Here is a 9,316-nt window from a genome sequence, read left to right as displayed (position 1 = left end):
CGAATATCACGCGCACTTAAAATGGAAGGACAACCTGGACGATGTTTACTGCTTAGCCGTTCAGTAGCTCTGTACTTCCGAATTATTTTGGCAACTGGATTTACACTAATATGTATTCGTTTGCTATTTAACTTGTATCCTAAACCATTCTTGTGCAAATTAAAAATAATATTTTTTGTAAACTCTTCGGACAATTCTTTACCTTTTGGTGCCATTTTAATCACACCGGTACACAAATCAGAATACCTGCAGAAGCAATAATCATGACCGGTGCAAAAATGACAGGAGAAATAATTTACTAGAATTGAAATTATTAGCAATATATTAATTAAGTAAAAAAAAAAGCGGATAAAATATTGAATATAGCAAATTTCCTTTAGGGTGTACATATTTTTGTAACGTTTGAAAATTAATATTTCGTTCATATCATTGAAAATGTTTATTGTTTTGTGTTCCAAATTTATATGATATTTGCATGCCTGATATATTTTCTTCAGTATGAATTTCGTTTGATTTCCTTCGATATTATCAGAGTAATGGCAATTTTTACTGAAATTTTTTAGGGGTATACATACTTCTGTGAGATACTATATATATATATATATATATATATATATATATATATATATATATATATATATATATATGTACATACATACATATTAAGAAATATATGTATGTATATATGTGAGTGTGTTTGTATTTTTGTATGTATGTATGTGTGTATATCTTTGAGCTTGTTCCTCACCATTGCTTGATATTTGATATTGTTCTGTTCCTTATTTTCCTAGGTTCAAAAGTAACACTTATATGATCATATTAAGAATGTGTTCTAGCGTAGACTGAAACAGGTTTGCCGCGCCTCGTATATGTTGTACGTTACGTGTATGACGCTATTTTTCAAAACTACATACTACTAGTTTGCTTTTTATTTGCGTTGCTGTTCGCTTCAGCATCATACTTAATCTCGTATCTATACTTAATTGGTAGAGCTGTTCATTAGTAGTATATGGTCCCCGTGTAAATGTTTGGCCATATGCAAATGTAAATAATTACTTTGAGTACCATAAGAGCTGCAGATAATAGAAATGTTAGAGAAAAAAAGGACAATGCTGCGCTGTATTTCGTTATAGTATTTTATGTTTAGAGTTCAAATTCCATCTAATTTCACACTGAATTCAGGGTCACTAGAATAAATACCGCTCATATACTAGAAAGGAAAAGGTTAATTCAATGGACTAGGGTACTTTTCTGCCTCCAAGATTTTGCATTCTACTTTCGAAACCATACATAATTGCATTTTCTTTGACTTTTAGCGTTCTGAGTTCTACCTCTACCGGGATCAATTTTGCTATTATCCTTTCTGATTCGATAAAATAAACTAGTCAAATACTGGAGTCGATAATATTGGTTTCAAATTGCGGCACAAGGCCAGCTATTACGAGGGAGGAGCTAAGTCGATTACTGGTACTCATTTTATCGACACCGAAAGGATGAAAGTCAAAGTCGACCTCGGAGGATTTTAACTTAGAAAGTAACGATGTACGAAATGCCGCTAAGCATCTTGTTAGGCGTGCTCACAATTCTGCCGGTTCGCTACCGTAACTGGAATCGATAACACTAACTAACACCCTCCTTCACATTTGTTTTTTGTTTTTATGAAGGGCGGCGAACTTGCAGAATTGTTAGCACGCAGGATAAGATGCTAAGTGGTATTTCTTGCGCCTTTATGTTCTGAGTTCAAATTCTATCAAGGTCTGTCATAACTTCTATCCATTCGGAATCGATAAAATAAGTACTTGTCGGGCACTGAAGTGCATGCAATTGACTAGACTCCTCCTCATGCCCAAATTTCAGGCTTTGTGCCTATAGTTGAAGGTATTATCATAATTATTACAGGTAGGAAAAGATAAGAAAAGAAAAAGAGAAAAAAAAAAAGGATAGTACCGTGTTTGCAGAATTTTGTTCCGTCTCAACTTTGTTCCGTGTAAAATTCATGTCGAACGCGAGATTGCCTGTCAATTCCGCCGGATATATTAAATGAATTACTCGTTATCAAAACGAAATTAGTACCAATTTCTTCAGTCAATTACAGATCATACATTCACATACTTGGACGTATGCCAAAGTGAGAAATCATGATGGTGACGATAATGAAGATTGCTATCGTTATCATCATCATTTATTTCTTTCAGCTTTTCCTTCTCGTCATTATCATAATTATTGCCGGCATTGTAATCACTTTCACCTTCTTTAAAATTCACAATATTGGACATATTCAAAATAATTCTTGCCACCACTTTAATTACAAATATTATTACCATCATCATCGTCATCATCATAAACAGCATCACGAAGTTGTATCTATATTTTTCTCTGTAGTTTATGGTAAATAAAATACTTAATTTTGTCTTTTAAATCCTCACTGCCAAAAGCCAACAAAGCAAAACCATCACTATAATCACATAAATCGCCAACTACTATCATTAATACAATTACCACCAGTACTACTACTATTAATAATAATAATAATAATAATAATAATAATAATAATAATAATAATAATAATAATCCTTTCTACACTAGGCTCAAAGCCTGAAATTTTGGGGTAGAGGATTTGTCAAATACATCGACCCCAGTGTCTCACGGGTACTTAAATTATCGACCCCGAAAGGATGAAAAGCAAAAACAACCTTGGCGGAATTTGAACTCAGAATGTAACGACAGGCGAAATACCACTAAACATTCCGTCTCGCGTGCTACTAAATCCGCCAGCTCACAACCTTAATAATGATAATAATAATAATAATAATAATAATAATAATAATAATAATAATAATAATAATAATAATAATAATAACAATAATAATAATAATAATAATAATAAAATTATATGCAAAATTATAAAATCATATGCAAAAAACGACAAAGAGCTAGAAACACTACTACAGACAGTACACGGCTTTACCAAGGAAATAGAAATGAAATTCGGATTAGAAAAATGTGCCAAAGCAACCCTGAAAAGAGGAAAATTAGTTAAAAGTAGCAATATAACACTAGATAAAGCCAATGAAATAAGAGAACTAGACGAAAGCCAACCATATAAGTATTTAGGAGTCAATGAACTAGATAGGATACAACATACACAAATGAAAAAAACAATAAAGAAAGAGTACTATAGACGAGTTAGATCAATACTAAAAGCAGAGCTCAATGCTAAAAACAAGATAATGGGTATCAACACTTTAGCTGTCCCAGTTATAAGCTACAGCTACAACATCCTTAACTGGACACTAAACGAACTATGTAAAATAGACAGGAAAGCAAGAAAAATAATGACAGGATATAGGATGCACCACCCAAAATCTGACATAGAAAGGCTATATATACAACGCACAGAAGGTGGCAGGGGTCTTATACAGCTAGAAAACTATTATAAAATAACCACCATAGGACTGCAAAAATACCTACTCCAGAAGCAAGGGAAGCTAATACAAATAGCCACAAAACACGAGCAAAACAAAAAACTGTTTTCAGTATTTAAGGAAGCTGACAAATACAAACAAGAAATCAATGTACCTAACAAATACGAAGAAGAAGAATAAGAAACAACAAAAGCTATAAAACAAATGAAATCCAAACTAAAACTAGAACAGCAACGGACCATGATAAAACGATGGCAAGAAAAGCCCCTACATGGTAAATACTGGGCTAAACTAAATGCGAAAGAAATAGACAGAGAAAAATCCCAGCAATGGCTGAGAAGCTCAGGACTCAAAGCAGAGACTGAAGGATTTTTAATTGCTGCACAAGACCAGAGCCTCCCCACCAGAAATTACCAAAAACACATAATGAAAAGAAATATAACAAGTAACTGTAGAATATGTGGAGATCGACAAGAAACAATAAATCATATTATCTCTGGCTGCTCAGTCCTGGCTAAGAAGGAATATATTCACAGACACGACAGAGCTGGGACCTATATACACTGGAAGCTATGCCAACATTATGGAATAACAACAGAAAAAAGATGGTATAAACACACGCCAGAAAAGGTCACAGAAAACGAGAAAGCAACCATACTCTGGGATATGCCAATACACACAGATAGAGAAATTAAGGCAAATAGACCAGATATAGTTGTCAAAGATCATGAAGAAAAAAAAAATGCTTTCTAATTGATGTATCAATACCAGCAGATGACAACGTTTCTCGAAAAGAAATGGAAAAATTTCCAAAATGCAAAGACCTGGAAATAGAGATAACTCGAATGTGGAATCTAAAAAGAGAAACAATTCCTATCATAGTAGGTGCCTTAGGTATAATAAAAAAAATATTCAGACAAATACATAACAAAAATACCAGGACTTACAAATATATATAACATACAGAAAATTGCACTACTGGGTACTGCACACATTCTACGCAAAACACTTTCAATACAGTAAACATAAGAGCACCACAGCAAACCACAGCACATACCCAAGGCGCACAGAGCTGCGCTCGGTAGTGAAGTGAAAGCACGTTATAAAAATAAAACTACTGAACAATAATAATAATAATAATAATAATAATAATAATAATAATAATAATAATAATAATAATAATAATAATGACGATAATGATAATAATAATAATAGATTTTTATTGTCCATAAGTGCCGCAAAAAAGCCTTTAGGACAAGAAAAGACCAAGGACACTGGGTATTAAATAAAGTACACGTGTAAACAAAGGGGATTTCAACAAAATTCCCCAATAACAAGAAACGCCACACCAGCGCAACCAAAGAATTTCACATCCTGGTTCACCATACACACCAGGAATGCTATGGTATGTAGCTCTGTGTTCCGTCCTTTTCAGCTTACAGATGAATACTTAGAGTAGGTCCATTAACTCAGTCTATTCTCGCTACATTGACACATTAAGAAAATAAGAAAGATATTATTAGGTGTAGCATCGCCCTCTGCATATTCAATTTCTTTTTCCAATTGGAACGTGAAAGAATCAACGAGTGCTTGGCCTACAAAAATGTTCTGTTCTTCAGTCCTTTAAGTAGAGCTCACCACATGGCCTCTTTCGCCATATAGACAAGACAGAAGAAAACTGCTTGTCTTTCCCTGTAAAAGAAAGGCACTTGGGTGATTTTCGCGAGGGAGTTGGCTGCTAGCCGGATTGGTCCAGTACATGATAGCAAATGTTGAACATACTTCCACATGTTGGCAATTGTCAAGCACAACATGAGAGCGTACAGAATAGTTTTTCAGCTCTGCATATATCTCAGGCAGGTGCAGCTGACAACACCACGATTCCTGTAGATTTGTCTTTAACCGATAAAATCCCACGATTATACTTTCACACATGGGATTTCTGTAAATTATCCATTGGCCCCTCTGGAAAATCCTCTGGAGAAGAACACCCAGTTGATTCTCATCGGCGCTCAGTTTCCCGGAGGAAACTTCTTCGGCAGTTACAAGTTTTATGTCCCCACAAGTCTGCCAGGAATGGATGTCTGAGTAGCTGTGTTGCTTCGAAGGGGCTGGATCTTTTGGTACGTGCTATCTTCCTGGAACCTGATGAAACGTCTATGAAGTTGAACGCAGGCCACGCCTTCAGATTAGTTAACGTCTATGCCTCGGCAGATGCCAGATTTCTTCGGACGTCTGGAGGAATTCCGAGAAACATTCTGGTCTTTAATGATTTTGGATGATTGGAATGGCATTCTGCATGCATGAAGGCACAGTATGTGGCTAGTCGATAGGGGATGTGGTACAAAAGCCTGAGAAACCTATCAGACATTTTTTACTATACGACAGGTACCAACTGGATACCAGCGATATGTTAATGTGGACATGAACAAATCACATCGGATCATCCAGTTCCTATCTAGATAGAGTATTTAGAGTATTCCGTAGACTTGTAAATACAAATAGCATAGATTTCCATAGTCTAAAGTGTACAAGTACAAAGACCACAACTTTGTGATCTATACGGTCGCTCTAGATAGACATCACAGGCTCAGCGCCGTTTTCTAAGAGCTGAATGAGTCTTTCCTGGTTCGTCAAGAGTACAGAAACCAGACTAGCGAATGAGTTGAACGGGCGATGAGGAGAGCAATCATCATAAATAGATGGTAGTTTTCCCTCAAACTGGCAATTGGAAAAGAGTTGATAATACTCATTCAGCATGGAGCGATAGAAAAAACTAGATTAGAGGGATGCGTCGTTAGAAATCTAGAGGAGGTACTTAGAAAAATTATCGCAATTGATGTATATGCAGAAAAAGAACGAAGAATATCATATCAGAGCTTAGGTGAGTGCTCAGTGACACGAAGCTACGAAAGCTTTTCGATCGGCCCGGTGCAACGTGCTTACAAAAAACAGTTCGGTGCTTCGTGGATCGAGCCAAGTGACACTCAATTCATTCAACATGTGAGTATCCTGTCAGCGGCATTTTGCATTCGTGTTCGTGATGAGTGCGGAACGGATCGCACGGTAGACACCAGTGCCTATATCGACAGTGTGCCGCCAATAAACTAAGAGAAGTCATGTCTGTTTTACATAAAGAAAAAAATTGCCTGGTTTGGCTTGTCTTCTCTATGAGCTTTACGCTAATATGCTGTATTTGTTCAATGGTATTTTAGCGGATGTTTACCGCAACAGACAACAAAATGAGAGAATTCCCAGTTCAATTAGCCGAGGAGCGGTGGAACTGCTAAGGTCCCAACCAAGTGGGAACTTCATTGATAATTTTGATCCATAATTTTGCCAAATGCGGAGTCCAACAATTAAGTTAACAATTTAAGCGAAGGTTGTAACAAAGGGCCTGATTGGGGACGTGCAGATATGTACCATACCAAACTGGTCGATCTATGACACATTCCACTTCTTTCGATAGATCATAGAGAGAGTAAGTAATGAACTTAGCACCAAAAGATCCCTGATCAATCGAAAGTTGCCTGTAGGGTCAAGCATCTGTACTTGGCGGCTGTCCTCGAAGCATCCGCTTTCATCCATATTTAGTAGCTTCATTGCTACAATGTACACCATTTTCTGCTGAGTGGTCAGAGTAATGGCTACTGATCAGTATTATACACTTGGTTGACAATGGTTGTCCAATTTCGTGTTTTCTCTATAGTTTGACTCCTTAGCCACTACTGCGGAAACTAGATTCATTAAGGGGTACCCCGCGTGAATAAGGGTGTAGAAAACTTGTGTCGACATATGCAGATGAAGTCACTGTAATTGTGTCGACATATGCAGATGAAGTCACTGTAATTGTGTCGAACATCAAGTTTATCGAGGTGATCGACGCTTCTGAATACAAAACGGCGACAGATGCGAAAATTAACCAGGAAAAATCAGTAGGCTTTCAGTTGTAGACTACTGGACGGATAAGTTAAATCGCTTGGGAACTGGTTTCATCTGCATTTGCACAATAACCGTGATGTTGCATACACTTCTTTGTTTTGGAGTTTCACTTAAAAAAGAATACTGAGTGCCGAGAGAGTAATGTTGTCTTCTGTTGAATTCGTTGGAAAATTCATAACAGTGACGAACATGGTCGTGTAAACGAGCCATATTCTCTTGTATTGGAGGAAGACTGGACGTGGAAGGCGCTCGCCTAAGTGGACAGGTTACCGTACTTCTTATGTGGGATTTCATTGGGTTGACTTCGGATGTCTTGTTGCTACTTAAAATTTTTCATAGTTTAGATGTTATCTCATTTTTGTTGTAAATCTGTAAATCGGATGTAAGCTCATCTACGATATTTTTGTTTTGTAACGATGTTTTTTTTTTTTATGTAGGCCATTGTGTCCAATAAAGAAACGGTTATTATTATCAGAATTAGTTGCGTAGAAGACTAAATGCTTAACAGTGTTTTAGTTTTGTTCCTCTATATTATAAGTTTATCTCCCTCCGGCTTCAAAGTTTCCTATCGACAACACAACAGAAATAATTCTTTACATTAATCCTCTCCCTATTAATTTCGGGCTTTGTGTCAATATAAAATCAATATTATTAATTTTAAACAACTATGTATCTAAAACATACATACAGAGAAAATATTCAAACTATGCGAATATATACAACAACGGGGCGTGGACAGTGCCAATATGTGGAGGCAGCGGTGGATGCTAAATCTGGATTACTTTCAAAGCAAATATTTCATTTGTAAGCAATAACGTTTATCTTTTTTTCATTCATTAGACTGCGACCATGCTGGGGTACCGCACTGGAGAATCGAACCTAATACTCATTTTTTTAAAGCCTGATACTTTTTCTATCGGTTACTTTTTGCTGAACCGCTAAGTTGGGGACGCGAACACACTAGCAACAGTTGTCAAGCGCCTATTGGGTACAAACACACAGACACATACACGCAGATACATACATACATACATACATACATACATACACACACACACACACAAACATATATATATATATATATATATATATAAAGTGAGCTTCTTTCAGTTTTCGTCTACCAAATCCACTCACAAGGTTTTCGTCGTCCCGAGGTTATAGTAGGAGACACCTACCCAAGATACCACACAGTGCGACTGAACCTGGATCCACGTAGCTGCGAATCAAACGTCTTACCACACAGCCAAACTTTTAGAGAAGTATCTGTAAGCGATTTACGTCGCCAGTGTTGGTCGTAATGTATGAAGTGAATGAAATGTAAGCTTGAATTCGATAGGATGAGATTGCAGATTATAAGACAGAGTAACTGAATAACGTCAAGGCATTTATTCTATCGACCTATCGTATCTTTTGTTCTCAAGGTTTTTTCCCCACCAAGGACTCACCGCAACAACTTATATTAAAGAATTATACATTTTAAGAGATAATGAAAACAAAAAGAAAATTTAGGCGGTACAAAATTCTCATATTTATCTCTGAATCATGAAAACATATTCGTATTTAAATCGTGGTGTGATAACTGGATGACATGCGCAAAGAAAACATTATTAACGTATTGAATTTTGCCGCTTTATTAGGAGAATATAACAAAACCCCAGAAGCGGTTAAATACAACTAAGAAAAGAAGGAGAAAATTTCAAGAATTCAAGTAGTATTTTTACGAAGCTTTATTGATTTTCACCTAAGCATAAAAATTAATTTTTTTGTGAAATTAATTCTAAATTTCTTGAATTTATTTATTTATTGTTTTTTTTTAGAATGGCTTCCAAATGCCGCTAGGTTATTAATTTTTCTTCGCCAACGAAGTGATAATGTTCGTTTCCAGTTGAGTACTATCTGATATTCATAACTATGAGTCGATATTTACGTTACGTGTGTGTATGTATGTA

Source organism: Octopus bimaculoides, chromosome 1 (assembly GCF_046866305.1).
Source record: "Octopus bimaculoides isolate indiv1 chromosome 1, ASM4686630v1, whole genome shotgun sequence".
Classification (NCBI taxonomy): Eukaryota; Metazoa; Mollusca; class Cephalopoda; order Octopoda; family Octopodidae; genus Octopus; species Octopus bimaculoides.
This window is presented reverse-complemented; position numbering follows the sequence as displayed.